This window comes from Dunckerocampus dactyliophorus, chromosome 21 (assembly GCF_027744805.1).
Source record: "Dunckerocampus dactyliophorus isolate RoL2022-P2 chromosome 21, RoL_Ddac_1.1, whole genome shotgun sequence".
NCBI classification, from domain to species: Eukaryota; Metazoa; Chordata; class Actinopteri; order Syngnathiformes; family Syngnathidae; genus Dunckerocampus; species Dunckerocampus dactyliophorus.
In genome coordinates, this window is record NC_072839.1 from 8,656,961 (window position 1) to 8,675,471 (window position 18,511).

The following is an 18,511-nucleotide window of genomic DNA, read 5'->3' on the forward strand; positions in this document are numbered from 1 at the left end:
GATTTCACAGTCATTTTGGTTGTATGGTAATGGTAATGGTTTAATCCTTTTCAAACTGAAGCGCATCACATAGTGCAATTCACAGTTCCACATGTGCAAAAAGAAGTAGGAAGAAGCAAGAAGGCATCTGTTGCCAATTGTAAACACATAGGAACATTTTAAGTCAAGGTTTATACTTAATATAAAGAACATGTATAATAGACTAAATGATAATAATAAATACATATTAACTTATAAAGGGATTAATAGTTGACAGAAACATAGTTTTAATTCTTGTGTGCTATCTTCAGAACAGAATGCGGTTGTATCGTCTGCAAATAATACTAGCTTTAGGTCATCCGTGACTTTACAGATGTCGTTTATGTATAGGTTGAACGGTTTCGGTCCCAGTTTTGACCCCTGGGGTACGCCGCACGATATATTTAAGCTTGCCGATGTACTGTATATTTTCCTAGCTTCACATATTGCCTCCTGTCTGCTCAGTAGCTTTTAACCCAGTTCACGACTAACCTTCTGATTCCATATCTTTCTCGTTTTGCAAGTAGGATATTGTGATGAATTGTATCGAAGGCTTTTGTTAAAACCATAAGTACTGCAGCTGCTTGTAATTTGTTTGTAATTTCCACTGTAACATCAGTTAGTGCCATGGAAGTTGAAGTATTAGCTCTGTATCCTTATTGGCCGCGAGTAATTCATTCTTATTAATACATTTGTCCAACCTGTTGTTGGATAGCTTTTCAGTGATTTTAGCGAACTGGGGTAATAAAGAAACTGGTCGATAATTTGTGAATTGATGTTTGGCTCCATTTTTGAAAACTGGAACTACTTGAGCTGTTTTCATTTTGTTTGGAAATTTACCATTCTGGAAAGATAGGTTCCTGATTGACGTACGTCAGTGGTTCTGCGATCTCATGAATAACTCTTCTTATCGTGTCCATTCCAATTCCGTTACAGTCGGTTGTTACGTCGGTGAAGAACATAGAGTTGGGATTCCTGTCTATAATTTCATTCCCTTCCTCTACTGGCAAGACATTTAGGATCGTTTCTTCCAGTTTTGGTCCAATATTTACCAAGTAGTTGTTGAACCTTTCAACTACCTCACTCATATTTTCATTTTTGGCGTTTCCATCTGTGAAATAATGAGGGCAATCTGCTGTCTTAGTACCATTCCTAATACTGTAATACTTTTAAGGATGCCCCATGCTGCTCTACTGTTGTTTTTGTTCTTTTCTAGTGCTTAACAATAATATTCTTTCTTATACACTCTCCAGATGTTTGTTAACTTATTTTTTAGATCTTGTGTTTTTTTCTGCTTCTTTAGTTTTTTAAAATTCTAAATCTCTACAGTGTGTTTTTTTTTCTTATCCATGGCTGATTTCCCTTCTTTTGCTTATGAGATACTTCTCTCAGTGGACAGAGCTTATCGTAGAACTTCATGTAAATTTTACTGTTTGTGAAGATTAAATGAAATATAATGAATAATGATCTAATTTTCATGTATCATAATACTCACTCAATCACTTTTTAATATTTGAATTATTAGATACATCAAATTTGACATTTTATTATGTCATGTCATTTGCATATGTGCACCAAACGTTCATTAAACCTGTAATAGATGTGCTATAATAAATAAGTCATAAACAATGTCATAAATGTATTCTATCTTTGACTATGTTGGATCATGCTGACCCTGATAACATTATCATTCTTTATTATCACATAATATGCAGTCACAGCTGCTACTATTTCAGTCCTTCCAGGATTGTTGTGAATGTTTCAGCCTAACATGCCTGATTTCGTTTTCAAAAAGTTGTCATTTTCCACATTTGTTTTACGTGTTCTTTGTAAATGTGACACATTGTAATGTGTGGTCAAGTAATGTCATACTCGGGCTGTCACAAAATGGCGGTAACTCATTTATTTTATTAATTCTGCTCAAATTTTTAGCAAAATGAATGCATGCGCAACATGGTAAGCCGCAGCTCTCTATTATGATGGGAGAGGGGGGCACAGTGTCGCACATTTAGTCTGACGCTGTTTTATGACTTTATTCTGACCTGAAGACATCAACAGCAGTGCAAGTATATGTACCTCCAACTCACAAACACTTCCTCCATCCTCCTTATTATGTGTATATGTGTGGTCTAAATAAAGAGAAAGAAAAATAAACAATAAGCGGATATTCCTATTAGCACTTCAGTGTGCTCGGAAATTTAAAAAAAAATAAACTCAAAACATATGAATTCAATTTAAATTACGTGACGCCTTTGAACGCAACTCCTCATTGCTCATAATAACACGTTAACGAAGTTCTGCTACTATTAAAGGGACAATAGGTAAATAGATATGTGTGCTATCTTTTAGCTTGATTTAAATTTTCCGTTCGTTTGGAGCTGTTCATACATACAAATATATATAATCCTGCCCTGTCGTTTATTTTTCTTTCAATAAAATATAGTAAAAATGGGAATACTTCAGACATGGCTGCAAATGGTGATTAATCATGATTAATTCATTTTTAAAAAATGTGAAAATGTTAAATATTTGATGGCCCTAGAATTTATGTTAAAGAGCCTTTCTATTTTATTTCCTAAATAAACTTTATTTACTAATCGGGAGTTGTGTTTCCATCACAGTGAGTCAGCTGGTAATGCAAACATTCTGGAAGCGAGAGAGCAATACAGTACCTGTCGTACGTGCCTTATCATTTCTGTGTCCTTTTCAGCAGGTGTCCCCAACAGGAAATTTTCAGGCACAATGCTAAAAAAAAAAACACAAAATAGTACCTTTTATTTCATTCATAAAATAATATACAGTTAGAAATCCCACAGTGTTTGCATGTTTATGTTGTTTTGTTTCATTGCGTTTGGGAGAGCAGTGACCCATCGTCCTTTGTTCGACGGTCTTGGAGTGGTTGTGTGCGTGCTAACTTTCTGCCATGCTGCACAGATAAACTACTGCACTGTATTTTTCCTGTTTATCTTTCGCCTCATATTTGGTCCCAAATGCTGATACTATGTGGGGATGCATAAGGCTTGATGATGTTATGGAGTGCGAATGTGCATATTTATTCCGTGCACAACCTCAAGTTAATTCAAGCTAGCACACTGCCTGTTACCACACATATCAAGCAGCAACTTTATAATCTTCTCTCTGAAAAACAACTCCAGGCTGGTAGAGTGTGGGTCTGCAATCATTTCGTGCTTTTCATTTGATTGAATTGTGTTGCTTTTAATTCCTGTCTTAGTTTTTACACAAAACATGATAGATAACAAATAAAGTGTTAGATCGCTGTAATGTTGCTGTCTGTGGTTCACAAGTCGCAGACATTCTTTGTGTGTGTTTTACGCTTCAGAAGTGCTTGTCAATCGTACATTTTTGTTTATGTTCCAACACCTTGCACAAAGTTTACCCCGCTTTCGTTGAGAACGCTGGGGTAACTGTTTTTTGTTGGTAAAGGAGAGACGATGAGAGATTATCACAACACGTCCGCATCTGTGTCAATGTAAACAAGAAAGTGAGGACGTGTGTGGGCCTTGCAGGAACACATTTGATTTGATTTGAACACAATTGACATGTGCGTTTGAGTTCTTCTCAGGGACAAATTCGGTGAAAATGACGATGATTGGCCAAAAATGTGCAAAGAAGTTCCAGGGATTGGACAAAATGACGATGATTGGCCAAAAATGTGCAAAGAAGTTCCAGGGATTGGACAAAATTGCAAGGCCACGCATAATTTCTGGGGATTGGTTGAGTTTGCATTAATTGGCGCAATTGAAACATTGTAAAATCCTGTAGTGTATGGTTGCTGGCATTCATTGTGAAAAGCAAATACTGTACAGTAATCCCTCATTTATCGCGGATAATTGGTTCCAGACCCGACCATGATTTGCGAATAAAGATTACGATTGAAGTAGGGTTCATTATTTATAAATTGAATATTTTCATAGGTAAGACTATAGAAAACCTGTTTACAGCCTTCTAAATACGGTTTTTAACATTATTAGAACCCTCTAGACATGAATAAAATCCCTAACAATAAAAAGTGAAGTTCCGCAAAGTGATGGTGCGGGGAGCTCACACAGGAAGTGCTGCTGTACTTGCGTACCGTTTTGGTTATATTTTATGCTATTTTCATTAAATGTATTACTAGAGTGATCTAAGCGCTTCACGCGGAACCAAAGTCCCATGGGAGAGTTTCCGCCTCTGAGTGTCGGACACTACTGACTGAGGGGGAGGAACGCTAGTAGCTCGCAGACGTGACAAATGACATCATAGCAAATGCAAGCAAGAAGCCTGAGCTGGAAGACCCTCCCATCTCACTACTGTCTCCTGGTTCGGAACACTTTGGCTTCCCTGTTAAAATTACAGATGGACAAAGGCAAGTGGATAAATCCAAAGTTGTGTGTCAACATTGTTCCACAGATACCACGTATGCTACAGGAAACACATCTAACATGTTAGCGCACTTAAAAGAGCTTAAAAGAACTTCAGCATATAAGCAACCTCTAGCAAGCTACTCTGACCAGGCCAAAGCAGTAACACATGGTATTGGCGTTTTTATAGCCAAAAGATTACGTCCATATTCAGTTGTTGAGAGCGCTGGCTTTAAGTACAGTCATGGAAAAAATGATTAGACCAACCTTGTTTCTTCAGTTTCTTGTTAATTTTAATGCCTGATACAAACAACAAAAGGTACATTTGTTTAGACAAAAATGTACCTGTATTGATCCATTTTAATGCCTGGTACAACTAAAGGTACATTTGTTTAGACAAAAATGTACCTATATCAATACATTTTAATGCCGAGGTACATTTGTTTAGTTGTTTGCATTTTTTTAAATAAAAGCATTTGAAGTCATTTTTTTCTGCCTTTTTTCTACTGAAAATTAACCGAACCGACCACTTCCAGAAACTGAACCGAACCGAAATTACTGTGCATTTTAGTGTAGCGTTACACCTCTACTAGGGACCGTCAAAAAATCACTATATTGCGTTGAAGAGAGTTTGTATTTTTAAAAAAAATCATATATTCTAAATCGCACCACAAATTAATCTTTTTGAGCCCATTTTTTCCAATTTTATCTTTATTGGATCTTTTATTGGATTAGGGACCTGAGGTTTGTTACCAAAGCCAAACAATATTGTTGGTCATGCTGAGTAATAAAAAAGTAAATTCAGCAATACTCTGGTTGCATTATTCTTAATGCTTTGAAGAGCTCTTGTCATCACCATATTCAGTTCCACAAATTTGGAGCAAAAGCTTATTATAAATAAAAATATTTTTTTAAAAAAGGATTCGCACCAGATCGGTGGCAAGACTATAAAAAAAAATCGGATCCGTGGATCGGGACATCCCTACTGCACATTACAGTAACATTACTGACACCTAGTGACCAGTGTAGAATACTACACCTCATTCACAGAGTCTTCTATTCTTACATATGATTTGAAATACACTACTTAAAAAAAATTACCAGACACATTAGGTGTACTGTAATTGCACTAAGTATGGGTATCGGACTGGCTTCGGCGATATCAGCCTGAATTTTACTCAGCATCAGATGCGAAACGAAATCAGACATCACTCGTTAGAATGGGTAGCGTTCAAGGACCATCGGACAATGAGACCAAACAACATGCAATAACTGTGGGGTATCTAACTGTATATTATTATTTGAATAAAATAATGGCCCGTATTTCCTAAATTTATATGCATTTATATAAAATTCGGTGTAGTTATTTACAAAAGTGCATTTTTTTTTAATCATTGAGACTGAAATGTCCCTCCTTTGTGGGGACCCCTGACCTAACTTGAGCACAAACGTGCACCAAATGCCACCAAAAGGGGGCAGCATCACGTCAGAAAACACTACAAGGTGAAATGACTTCATTCTACCACTAGATGCCACTGGAGTCCAAGCGCTGGTTGCTCAAAGCCGTTCTGAAGGCACGAATCTTTTCAAAATATTTTTATTGCAGCACATTATTGTTGCATTTCTATTACGACACGCTCGTGCAACATGCTTTTCTCTCGTGTTGAATAAAACACGTATGTGTCTTCACTGATTGGCTGGTAGAAATCACATGGCCCCGTAGCGAGGTGCAGGTCACCAAATAAGGTTCCTCTGCTTGGTGAATCAATGCCTTGCTTCTTTAAAGGCACGGTTTCAAAGATGAACTATGAACAAGACGTTAGAATGAGGACGACTGGAGAAGATGTGATCGATGATGACATCTGCTGAAATCAGCCCATTAAAAAAAGTTCATAATTGATAAGCAAATTAATAATAAATAATATTTCTCCCTCTTTACATGTGAGTGTTTGTGAGGTGACGCCACACAAGTTGTGGAATAGGAGGTGTCTCACAGAAATGGAATATCAAACATCCCGGCGGCGTCACGACCTTTGATGAGAGCGCTGGGCTGAACAGAACCGGACAGCAGATGAAAGCAGGGGGGTGGAGGGAGGGGGGACAATGCAATGAATGTGCACCAGCACACAGCTCTGGGATATTTGTCTCCATGGGGAGGAATAAAGAAATGCTTGTCCAGGCTTGTTAAAAAGAATCTCCTTTAGAAAGACGTTGACTATTCATTCAGCTGGAGGAGCACTCTCATCCATGCATCACAATGTCACCATGATGCTCGCTCTCTCCTCCCTGCAGTTGCTCCATTGTTATTCTGCTCTTTCTGGACATTCAAGTAGGGAGGGAGGGGGCGTCTGCTGTCCTGATCATAAATTCATTTTGGCAATTGATATGACTGCCCCGCTTGTGCTCAAAGTCATTATCACTCTTTTCATAATGCAGGAGAAAAAGGCAGCGTGAGGGCAGACAGCAGCGGGACATCATTCATTATGATGAATGACAGTCATTTATGTTGTGTTTCATGTCACCTCATGATGCAATGATGCTGTATCCACCCCATCGACATAATCAATTCATTGATCATTAAGATTGCTGTCCATCCTTTGGAATTTACTAAAAAGGAATGCATTACTTGGTGGCAACCAGCAGAGGCGCTGTTTAGCTGAGTCTCAACCAAGGTGAACATGGCGTCAAGCACATCCTCACAGACCTCCAGAAAGTTTCATACATGGTTACTCTGAAAAGTCGTCTTTTCCATTGACAAAATGTAATTTAAGGCTTTGGGGAAATTACATTTTGTTGACGTTTAAGGTTAATATTTCAAGCCATAGCAACATGGGTGGGGGCAATCTTGTTCTGATGAAGCAATAAGGAAAGAGCATTCCCTAGATAGCATTTACTTTGGACTGCAGAAATTGCATTCAGGAGTGATTTTCATGCCCACCCCCCCGCTAAAACAAATGGTTGCGTTATTTCATAGAAGAACATTTAAAGATTGGCTGTCGCTGCAAAGTCCATTAAAGTACTTCATGGACTCTTGATACATGGGGCCAAATCCTCCCTGGGGAAGAAAGTAGACAGACGTGGAGGAGTTGGACTCTCTGGCGCCGTGTAATCATCTCTTCCCTCCCCAAAGAGAAATAACCCAGATATGCAAATGAACAAGCTTCAATTAATTTAATTCATATAATTATGCAGAGACAAGATTGGGTTGGAAAAGTAATCTTAGCTTGTGTCAAGTTCAACTTTAAGACCTGCCTCAGTTCCTTAAATGAGCTCAGAATAGGATGCCAGTCTGCATAATTGACCTTAGCCTTTCATATTTTGCTGCCACGGAGCTAACCTAATATTTTGATCCCCTTATTTAGATGCATGGCCAGGGTAAAATATTAGGAATGATACAGGCACAACATCAATAGCTGTCTGACAGTGTCAATCAAAAGTGAACATTATTATCTTTGTACAGGCTGGCTTTTCAATGATTTGGCTCTCAGATTATCCGGTGAGTTTGCAGCACAAGAACTACAATCGATAGCAGTAGTAGTTTATGGATGATACCAGGCGTGTCCAAACTTTTTCTACCGAAGGCCACATGGAGAAAAATGAAAGAATGCAAGGGCCATTTTGACATTTTGGAAAGCAACACATGTAGATGTGCTAAGAGGTTATATACAGCATATTTCAAGAAAAAACTGCATCTCGGCTTTGTGATATAGTTGAATTATTAGTATAATCTTCACTCTTTTTTTTCTCATTTTTGCTTTTTTTTTTCTTAATTTTCCAATATTTCAACTTTCTTCTTAAATAATCTTTGTAAGTTTTCTTTATTCCCATAATAACAGTTATTATTATTATTTATTATAACATTTTCCCAACCTAATTTTCCAAAAACACAACTTTATTTTGTTTTGTTGTTTGTTTCTTATAATATTACAACTTTAAAAAAAATCAATAATATTTCAACTCCATGCTACTAAAATGCCATTATTTTTCCTCATAATATGAAGTTTATTGTTATTGAAATTGCAACTTTTATTCTCACTAGAATACAAATGTTTTTACCTCCGCCGCAGCACAAGCACAACGAATAGGTTTTTGCCGGCATTTATCTGTTTGTTTGCTTGTTTGTGTTCAAAATAACTTGAAAAGTTCAGTATGAATTTGGATCAAAGTTTCAGGAATTGTCCGAAATGTGATATGGAAGAAACTGATTTAATTTTGGGGGTGATCCAGATCACCGTCTGGATCCAGGAATTTTTTAAAAGGAGTCTTTAACATTGCAAGATAGGCCAATTTTCGCTATCTGTGCATATAACACCACAAAAACTGGTCACAACATTTGGAAATTTGGAAAGACTGATCCAGATAATGGAATAATTCCAGATACTATGATCCAGAATATGACAAAATAGGCGACCTTTGGAATGTTCATCATAGGAAGACAACAAAAGAAGCTATGAACATGCAACAAACACCATTACTGGCCAAGACACTGTGGAATCTGGAGTGTGCCAACGGATTTGTTGTCTCTTCAAAAGCTATGGAGCTACATCCAGAAGGAAACCGGCATTACGGAAAATGCAATTTTTGTGAATAACTACTGAACTAATATTGATATCATTATGAATCCATTGCTAATAGTATGTTGTCATGGTCAAGGAATCTAAATATGTATATGAAATACATGTAGGACTAATATTTGTGGTGTAAATCACAATATGGGGGGAACTATGGTGCTTTGCGGAAGTCTGCGCTCTCCGAGTGCTTTTCTAGTTGACTTAACTGTAATTAATTTCTGCTGTAGTTTTTTTCCCCCAACTATTTCAATTTCTTCTTGTAAATGTTCTTCTCGTAATTATGGCTTTTCTCCCATAACATTTGGACTTTATTCTCATAACGTCAGAACCTTTTTCCGCATTCTCGTAAAATTACGACTTTTTCACGTTAGAGTGCAGCTTTTTTCTCGGACTTTATCCTTGTAGAATGACGGCAGAATTGAAGTTTTCCACGGGCCGCACTTTGGACGCCCCTGGCTTACTGTAATATAAAAGTAAAGATTTCAGCGGCATGCCACAAATTAAACATAAAACAAGCGTGACAAAGAGATGCAAATGAGCTCGCCACGACAATTAGGATACATGGAAATGTGCTCAGTTAATGAATTCACTGGAACAGTCGCACTAATTAGCTGCTAATCCCCAACTCCTATTCCTGTACGTTGAAGACAGAAGCTTGTCAGTCCACGTGAGGACAGCAGAAACCAAAAAAAGAGTTAAATATCTCAAGCTTAATGTCTGAATTAGGACTTTTAATTGAAATGGCACTAATTAGCACTCACTGCATCCTTCGAACACACACATAAACCAAGGAGGAGTTACTTGATGGTAATCAAGATGATTTCAACTTTTAATTGGTGAATAATTATGAGGGATGTTTTTCCTCTGGTGGTCCGGAAATGATTTAAGAAGGAGGCGAACAGGCAAGCATCACCTTGAAAGACTGCAATAAATCATTGTACTCAATGCTGACATCTGCAAAAAGGAACAGCAAATCCACGTTCTTATGTCTTTTTTTTTATATCTTCCACTGTGCTTTAGCAATCATACTAGGCTTTAGGACAACAAAAAACACGCCACCTTTTTTATGCCATCCAATTCATTTAGAAAGTTGACAAGAGGTCCTCTTAAAAAAAAAAACAAAAAAAAAACACCACCAAATTTCCACTAAATTAATCATCCAGTTATCAAGCGCTTGCTAATGTTGTACAAGATTTTGATGGGGTCAAGCGTCCACAAACTCCCCTCGAAGCTCTCTTTAACTTAAGAGAGTCACATTATTCACACATTAGCGTTTAATGGCGCAGCGTGACCTCAGACTTGGATGGCTCTAGCTTTAGTCTGGTCATTAACATGCTCGAGCACATTTCCACTCTTGAGCGGACTCTCTCAGGGAAGGGTGACAATTGGTTCCACTACACACTTTTTTTTAACTCAATGTCACATTCATCAGTATTTTATAGGGGTGTCACGAGAAACGCAACTCACGAGGCGAGACGATGCACAAAATTGGGTCCACGAGAATGAGACGAGATTTTAACATTAACTTTAAGTTATGACTGGATAAACAAACTTTTTGATTTAACCGACTCACAAAACCAAGTAGGTGCGTTTTGACATGTTTATTGTCCTATAAATTGACGCTAGCTGATATTATTGTCAGCATTTTTTGAGACCAAATAAATCAGTTATGTTAATAAATAATAAGATATCATAATAATGCAACATTTCCTTTAATATGATATATTTCACTCTGTAAAGTTGTGGAGTTGCTGTTTGTGACATGAATTTTCTCACAGGCAATTTGTACTGTCTAACGTTTGTAGCATTTCTGGAAATGCTGGCTTTTCAACGGTATTCAAGATCAGCATTTCTTTTGCAATGTCTTTCTGTGATTGCACAAAATTTTGCACTCTTCCGTTTGTATCTACAGTGGTGCCTTGGTTAGTGTCAATAATCCGTCTGACTCAAACCAAAACGGACTCTAACCAAGGTATGTTTTCCCATAAAACATAATGTAAACCCAAGTAATCCGTTCCACACACCCAAAAATTTTAACACACAACACATTTTGTAGACAATACTGTTACTCCTATCAAAACATTAGCTCACTTGATTACATTTCATTCTGTTCTTCTTTTATTCACCACAGTGGTACTTATTGTTGATGAGGGCTTCCAGTACATCCTCACAAAAGCAGCAACATGGACGCCATCGCTGAAGTTGAAATCAAGAGTGGTATTCACTGGCTAAAGAAAGTTATTGTCACTCATAACCTCCTTTGGTCACATAAAGGCTTATTTGGAGTTCATCGCACTCACTGAAAAAATGCACGGATAAGAGTCATAAACGCGAGGGTCCATTGTTTTGACACTTTTTTTGGTTGTTGCTACCACTTTCAAATAAATTCGGTATACTGGCACATTGCAAGCATCTTTATCCCACCTAGTTTCTACTACGTTACCTTGCAATGCTCCTCACCAGGGTCCAGACTTTTGATGTGTGTGCTAGTGGCCCCGCCTCCCCCTCACAGAGACACCGTATGACTGACAGCATGAAGGTCTATGAGACGGTTGTTCTATGAAGCATCTAGCTGCTGAACCAATGCACAGAGTGAACTCTCTTCCTGCCTGTTTGGAGGTGAGAGAGGAGGAAAACAGACATGCATGTAAATGGCAATATATGGAGGCTGGCAAAATGATCAAGTTCATTTGCATTTATAGTGTCATTAATTGATTTAGTATCACAAAGAGTTTTTTTCTGAACCAGAAATCTTGTTCTAACCTCGTGCGATCTGGTGTCACAACATCTTGTATTTTATCTTTGTATTTTGCTCTTCCAAAGTTTGTAAAAAGCAACAATAAACAGAGACTATTTCCTTTGTATTTGCCTACACTTTGTCATTGTTTTTGTCAAGTGCAACAGGCCAGAAAGCTCCAGGGGGGCTTGAAAATGCGGGAACCAAAACAACATCAGATGCAAATGATGGCACACCATGACTTCACATGGCTCAAAGTAAAATAGCAAAGTAGAATGAAGCCGGTGAGCAATTTAAGACGAGTGTGTGTGAGGCATTCTATAAGGCTTTGCACATTATGTTCCTGCTGCAGACGATCACTTTGCACCTTGTCTTGCTGTCTGGCGGCTTCAAATGGACACCGGCGGCACTAATCTGCAGCTTCATCTCTCTTTACTTCAAATGCTAAGGCGTGGTGAGAATACGTGCATTCATCGAAATCCTTACAAACCTTTTGAAGAAAAAGTCATGGCTTACAGCACATCGTCTTTTTTTTCAGATGACCGTGAATGTACGCTCACTACGACAGTGAAGATGTCACATGATGCAGGTGGACAAGACTCAACAAGACTACCTCCTATGACCCAGACAGGGAGGAAGCCAGCGGGTGAGCAAAAAGATGAAAATGAATCGGCCTCAAGGCGACACGTGTGGGAGCATGAGACCTGGAGAGGAATGATCAGCTAGCGAGGGGCAAGTGAGGACAGACAAAACTCCACTTGGACACTTGATGAACGACCACACAGAGCTGGAGGTCTGCCCGGACGTCTCCTCACAGACCACACGTACTCTTTACCTCCTAATGCACACCTCAGCTATAGCTGTACGCTGCTGCAGGATGGAATCAACACCCTGGGGGAGAAAGCGTTATTGATTTTTCTTTGAATGCTTTCAAGCCCACTCCTACAAATGCTTGCCAATTCCAAATACTTATTGACCAGAGGTGGAAATTAGTTTTCCCAAGGAGCTACTTTATGGAGTTATATATTTGTGCCTTAATTTCCACTGCCCCATGTTTTTTTCCTCTGAAAAACACATGTTTCAATCACTCTAAGGCAGATATTATTTATAAATACATAATAATATGGGGCCGCACGTTGGCCAAGTGGTTTGCATGTTGGCCACACAGTCGGGAGATCTGGAATATGCATGTTACCCCCGTGTGTGTGTGGGTTTTCTCCGGGTACTCTGGTTTCCTCCCACATGTCCAAAAACACGCACGTCAGGTTAATTGGTGACTCTTAATTGTCCATAGGTATGAATGTGAGTGTGAATGGTTGTTTGTCTACATGTGCCCTGCGACTGACTGCCGACTGCCCACCAGCCTCTCTCCCAAAGTCAGCTGGGATAGGCTCCTGCATACCCCTGTGACCCTAGTGAGGATTAAGCGGCATAGGTAATGAATGAGTGAGTAATATGAATAAATAATACAAGTCAAATGTGCAGCACTACTACCACTGTTATGCTTCACTGATAATGTTTTTTTCATTAAGCGTTGTTCGGTGGTCATTGAACGCCCCATCGTTGCTGTGAGACACAAAAGTTGAACTTATATATAAGTGCTAGGGGTGTCACGAGACACTAACTTCATGAGACGAGACAATGCACGAGATTGGGTCGACAAGATGAGACGAGATTTTAACTTTACTTTTAAGTAAAGTACAATGAAAAAATATAAAGAAATATGACAACATATTGCAATCTACTGTTACACTCTTCTGCACTCATGCTACCAGCCCCACCTCCACCCACTGAGACAAGGGGACTGTATGACTGACAAAAGGGTTCACTCCGTTCATGCCGTTGTTCCATGGAAAAAATGTGCCAAGGTGCTGAAACTAATGCACAGAGTGAAACCTCGTCCTGCCTGTTTGGAGGCGGGAGATGAGGAAAACAGACACATATGCACATGGCAATATACTGAAGCCGGCAAAATGATTTTCATTTATTTGTGATTTATTAATTTTAATTATTTTTTTCTTAACAAGAATTCTTGTCACATTTTAATCTCGCAACATCTTGTGACACCCCTAATAAGGGCTGTCAGAATTGACGCATTAGTGTAGATTAATCCATCATCATAATTAACCTGATTAAAAATGTTAACACACGTTTTGGTTTTGTCCCAGGCTTGCCACATTCTGGTCAGAAATCTTGCATACACTTCATATTAATAACATGTGACTGTATGGCGCTAGACAGCCAGCAAACTTACTTTGCTTGCTTTAGTGAAGCTTTCTGGGACGTGCAAGTATGCATGCTGTCGCTGTAACATACAAAAAAATGCACTTTCACTTTACAATAATGTACACAAAAATATAGTAGTTACTGAGGAACTAATGAAGATCTAACGAGGAACTAATGAGTAGAGTAGTTACAGAGGAAAAGATGAAGAACTAATGAGTAGAGTAGTTACTGAGGAACTAAGGCACATACATTTAAAGTAGTTACTGAGGAAAAGATGAAGAACTCATGAGGAACTAATGAGTAGTGGTTAGGCTTGGTAGGTCGGTTCCTCATTACCTACTGTAATTTTGTGTAATTGTAAAATGTCACCAAAAAAATGCACTAACTATCTATAAATGCACTTTTCATAAGCTAAACACACAAAGTTAGCCAAAACACAGGCGGTACATCGCTAGCAGCTAACAGCACACCATCAAGTTGACAAACATATTCAAAATAATAATTCAGGAACATTTGTAATCGCTATTTTAAGTGCTTTCTACACATGGATACTCACAAAGACAAGTTTCCCAAGGGTCAAAGGTTTTAGAGCAGATACAGCGTGTTCATGAGCTTTTTTAGCTGTTGTCTCTGCTGTTGCTCACTTGTGCTTCACCTAAAGGGGAAAAACGTCAAAGATTGTCTACTTATGAGAAGACCACTTACTATTGCTATCACTGAAATGAGTTTTTGAAGATGTCTCTGTTTTGCTTTTAATAATTTTTTGACCATACATTTTTTACTTATTTACCAACTATTAACTTATTTACACATTTTAAACCAAACCGGAAATGAAAATGAAAACAGTCTTTGGGTCAAAGACAGTGGGGAAGAAAGACAATATAAGAAAGCAAAAGCGCCGCACTTCTTTTCACTCTGCCATGTCAGACATGTAATGTGATGTAATGTCATGTCTCATATTTTTGTTCTGTGACTTATATTCCAATATTTTTTGACAAATAATGGTCCATAGTCAACCACAAAACAGCAATCATTTATTATATTCGAACCACAATGTAGCGAGGGACGACTGTAAATCCATGCAGACGTTCCCACCTTGTTTATTTCCTTTTTGTATCTGTGTGTGTGTATTTGTTTTTAATATTGTTGTTATGAAGTGTTTACACATTTGTGATCAGTTGCACAATTTGTAATGTTCTTCTGTGTTGGGTGGACTGGTGGGGATGGCAAAAAAAGAATGAAAAATGCACATTTCTAATCTCCTTTACTTCAGAACTACTGCTAATTGTTCAAATAGTGTGCCGCTCGCAAGTCAGTGAGGAAACGGTAGCTCTATCTTTGGCAGGAGCCAATCACGAGCTATCTGTGCACTCAGGACAAACTTGTCAACCCATTGAAACGCTGAATTATTTTTAACAATATAAATGTCAAACTCACGGTGTCATCTCACAAACAACACTAAACTCATCACACAGCAACTTAACACCCAAAAGATATACCTGAGAAATATATAAACATGTACCAATACAAGTTAAAAAATGTTTTTAAAACTATTCTTTTAAAGTTTTCCCATAATGCATTGCGTCTCAGCATTGAATTCATTGATGTCTGCCGGGGCGCTGCAATGACGTCAGCCTCACACTGGGTTCTGGGCTCATCTGGCTCCCTCTGGTGGACAGAGGCAGCATTGCAGCACCATTCATCCATCCATTTTCTATGCCACTTGTCCTCCAATGAATTGCTTGCTCAGATGAAATGCATTATGGGAAAACTTTAAAATAGTTTTTTTTTCATTTTAAAGTCATATATGTACAAACCTTTTTTTTCCTCTAAATTAAGTGGGTGCGACCTATGCACCGGTGCGGCTTATTCACGGAAATTTACAGTAACACATCTGCGGAGAAAGAATGACTCAAAATCCCTGGAGAGTCTCTGATAATGGATTTCGGGCAGTTTGTCCAAGTAGTGTTTCGGTTGTGCATGTGCAAGTGTACAGTTGATCCAATAGTCACAGGCTGCAGAACCAAACAAGTCATTATACTGTAAAAGACGCTGAACAACAAATTTTTCTGTAGGACTCAGTAATGAGTAGCTCCACTGTTCTTGTTAATCACTTCAAAAATTGGTTTGGTGCTTGATGGGAGTGTTTCCAGGAGGCTAGTGGGAACATTGCTCCAAGTGGTGAAGATGGCTTCATGAAGGGCATCAACTGTCTGGAACTGATGGCCATTTTTATTAACTTCCCTTACCATCCATCCCCAAATGTTCTCTATGGGATTTAAATGAGGGGAACATGCAGGATGGTCCAAAAGAGTGATGTTCTTCTCCCTGAAGAAGTCCTTGGTCAAGCGAGCATTGTGAACTGCAGCGTTGTCCTTTTGAAAAACCCAGCTGTTACCACACAGACGAGGGCCCTCAGTCATGAGGGATGCACGCTGCAACATCTGCATGTAAGCAGCGGCCGTTTGACGACCCTGCACCACCTGAAGCTCCGGTGTTCCATTGAATGAAAAAGCACCCCAAATCATGATGGACCCCCCTCCACTGTGCCGGGTAGAAAACATCTCAGGTGGGATCTTCTTGTCATGCCAGTAACGTTGGAAGCCATCTGGGCCGTCAAGGTTACATTTTTTCTTATCAGAGAATAAAACTTTTTCCACCTTTCAGTGTCCCATGTTTGATGCTCCCTGGCAAAGTCTAAACGGGCAGTTTTGTGGCGTTGAAGAAGACGAGGTCTTTGAATTTGTTTTTTCAACCCTTTTCCCACAGATGCCGTCTGATGGTTATTGCGCTGCAGTCGGCACCAGTCCTTAATGGCCTTAATGTGGGTGGAAGACCGCCCTGTGTCTTGATGGACAGCCAATTGGATCCTACGGCTCAGCGCAGGTGTGATTTTTTTGCATCGACCACTTGACTTTTTTGTTCCATAATGCTCAGGAACTTTTATTTGCATTGGAACAACACTAAAAAGAAGGAAAAAAACTCTACAAGGGACTACATTGCACTCCAAGCAGGAAGTTACGGCTGCCCATTAGTCAGCTTTTGTCAAAGAAAGGATTTGTTTAAATGTAGGGTAATAGCATGAAAGTGGTAATAATGCTAGCAATTAACGTGTCAGGAGAGGCCATTGTAAAAACATTAAAAGGGCATTTAAAGACGAAAAGAAACATAAAGCCAATGTGCATTATTTAGATTAGGTTGACCACAAAAGCAAAGAGGTCTTTCCTCACTGAGCGATGTTAGCAGGGTGTGTGAAGAACTCACACAAGAGGACAAAGGCAGGCAGGAGAACTAGGACGCTGCATCCTGGTCTTGAGACGCCTAGCAGCCAGGGAGCAATTTCAAGTGTGTGATTCATTGTGGGATAAAGCTGCATGCGCTCTGATTGCACCAAATAACACATTAAAGTGGTCTACAGGAGCTGCGTGCGTGTGTGTAAAGGTGGACACCGTTACATGAATTACACTGATTTTTATTGTTTTTATTGTTCTAAACTGTTGGTAAAACTTTTTTGGCAACCATCCCTTAGGGTACTGCAGCAGTGAGGTACCTGAACCCACTGGCAAATGAAAAAGATTCATTTTTATTTGTGCTCAGCGCTCATTTCCTCATCAGGTGAAGATACCGGCAGGATAATGTGGTTGAAGCTAAACCAATCAGAGAGGATGTTGTTCTGATTATTAGCACGAGTTGATATCGCTATCAATATAAAGAAGTGAGTGCGTGATGCAGATACACATTTGATTGGTTAAACCAGGGGTGTCCAGACTTTTTCCACCAATGGCCAAAAATCATATAATTAGTATGAACTTCGGTCAATGGGCTTTTTTTCCCCATTTTTGCTGGTTTTTTTTTTATATTCCAAGTATTTCACCTTTCTGCTTAAATCATCTTCATAAATTTTCTTGCCGTAATATTTACTTTATTCCCATAATATTTGGACTTATTCCCCACCCTAATTTTCCAAAAATTACAACTTTATTTTATTTCGTTTGTTTCTCATAACATTACGACTTCAAAAAAATGACCTAATTTTGCTTTAATATTTCAACTCTAAAATTGCATTATTTGTTTTATTTGTCGTGAGATTATTCTTGTAAAATCGTGACTTTTTTTCTCTTAATATTTTTACTTTATTCTTGGAAAATACAGAAGTTGTTTTTCATTTCTGTTTTTTTTTTTCATTTCCCAACTTCCTTCTTGTAAATTTTCTTCTTGTGATCTTTATTAACATAATATTTTGACTTTATTCGCGTAACATTACTTTTTTCCGCAAAATTATAACTTTGTTGTTTTGTTTGTTGCTTATAAAATTATGATTTAAAAAAAATATATATATTTTTTCTGGAATATTTCTACTTCATGCTACAAAAATAACAATTTTTTTTCCCCCGTCATATCGTAAAATTACAACCTTTTCATTACAACATTTTTCTCTTAATATTTTCACTTCAGTCTTGCAAAATCACTGCTGATTTTTTCCATTTTTGCAGATTTTTTCACAGGCTGCAAATGGCCCCCGGACCCTACTTTTGACATATTAAATAGTTGACTTGCGCGTTCGAGCGCTACTCATGGACAAATTGGACTGGCGAAAG

At 38.5% G+C, this 18,511-nt stretch overlaps 1 protein-coding gene across 2 annotated transcripts in view; it reads right to left on the bottom strand.

Moving 5' to 3' along the window:
• The window catches only part of dlgap1b (discs, large (Drosophila) homolog-associated protein 1b), a 194,670-nt gene that overhangs the window by 124,958 nt on the left and 51,201 nt on the right, over nt 1-18,511 (bottom strand). For both annotated transcript variants that reach the window (XR_008567441.1, XM_054766333.1), the window contains exons 4-7: nt 14,470-14,568; nt 13,942-13,992; nt 11,394-11,559; nt 2,691-2,763 (exon numbers count right to left, since the gene is read on the bottom strand). The gene's annotated coding sequence lies outside the window, so the exon portion shown is untranslated. The remainder of the gene's footprint in view (nt 1-2,690; nt 2,764-11,393; nt 11,560-13,941; nt 13,993-14,469; nt 14,569-18,511) is intronic.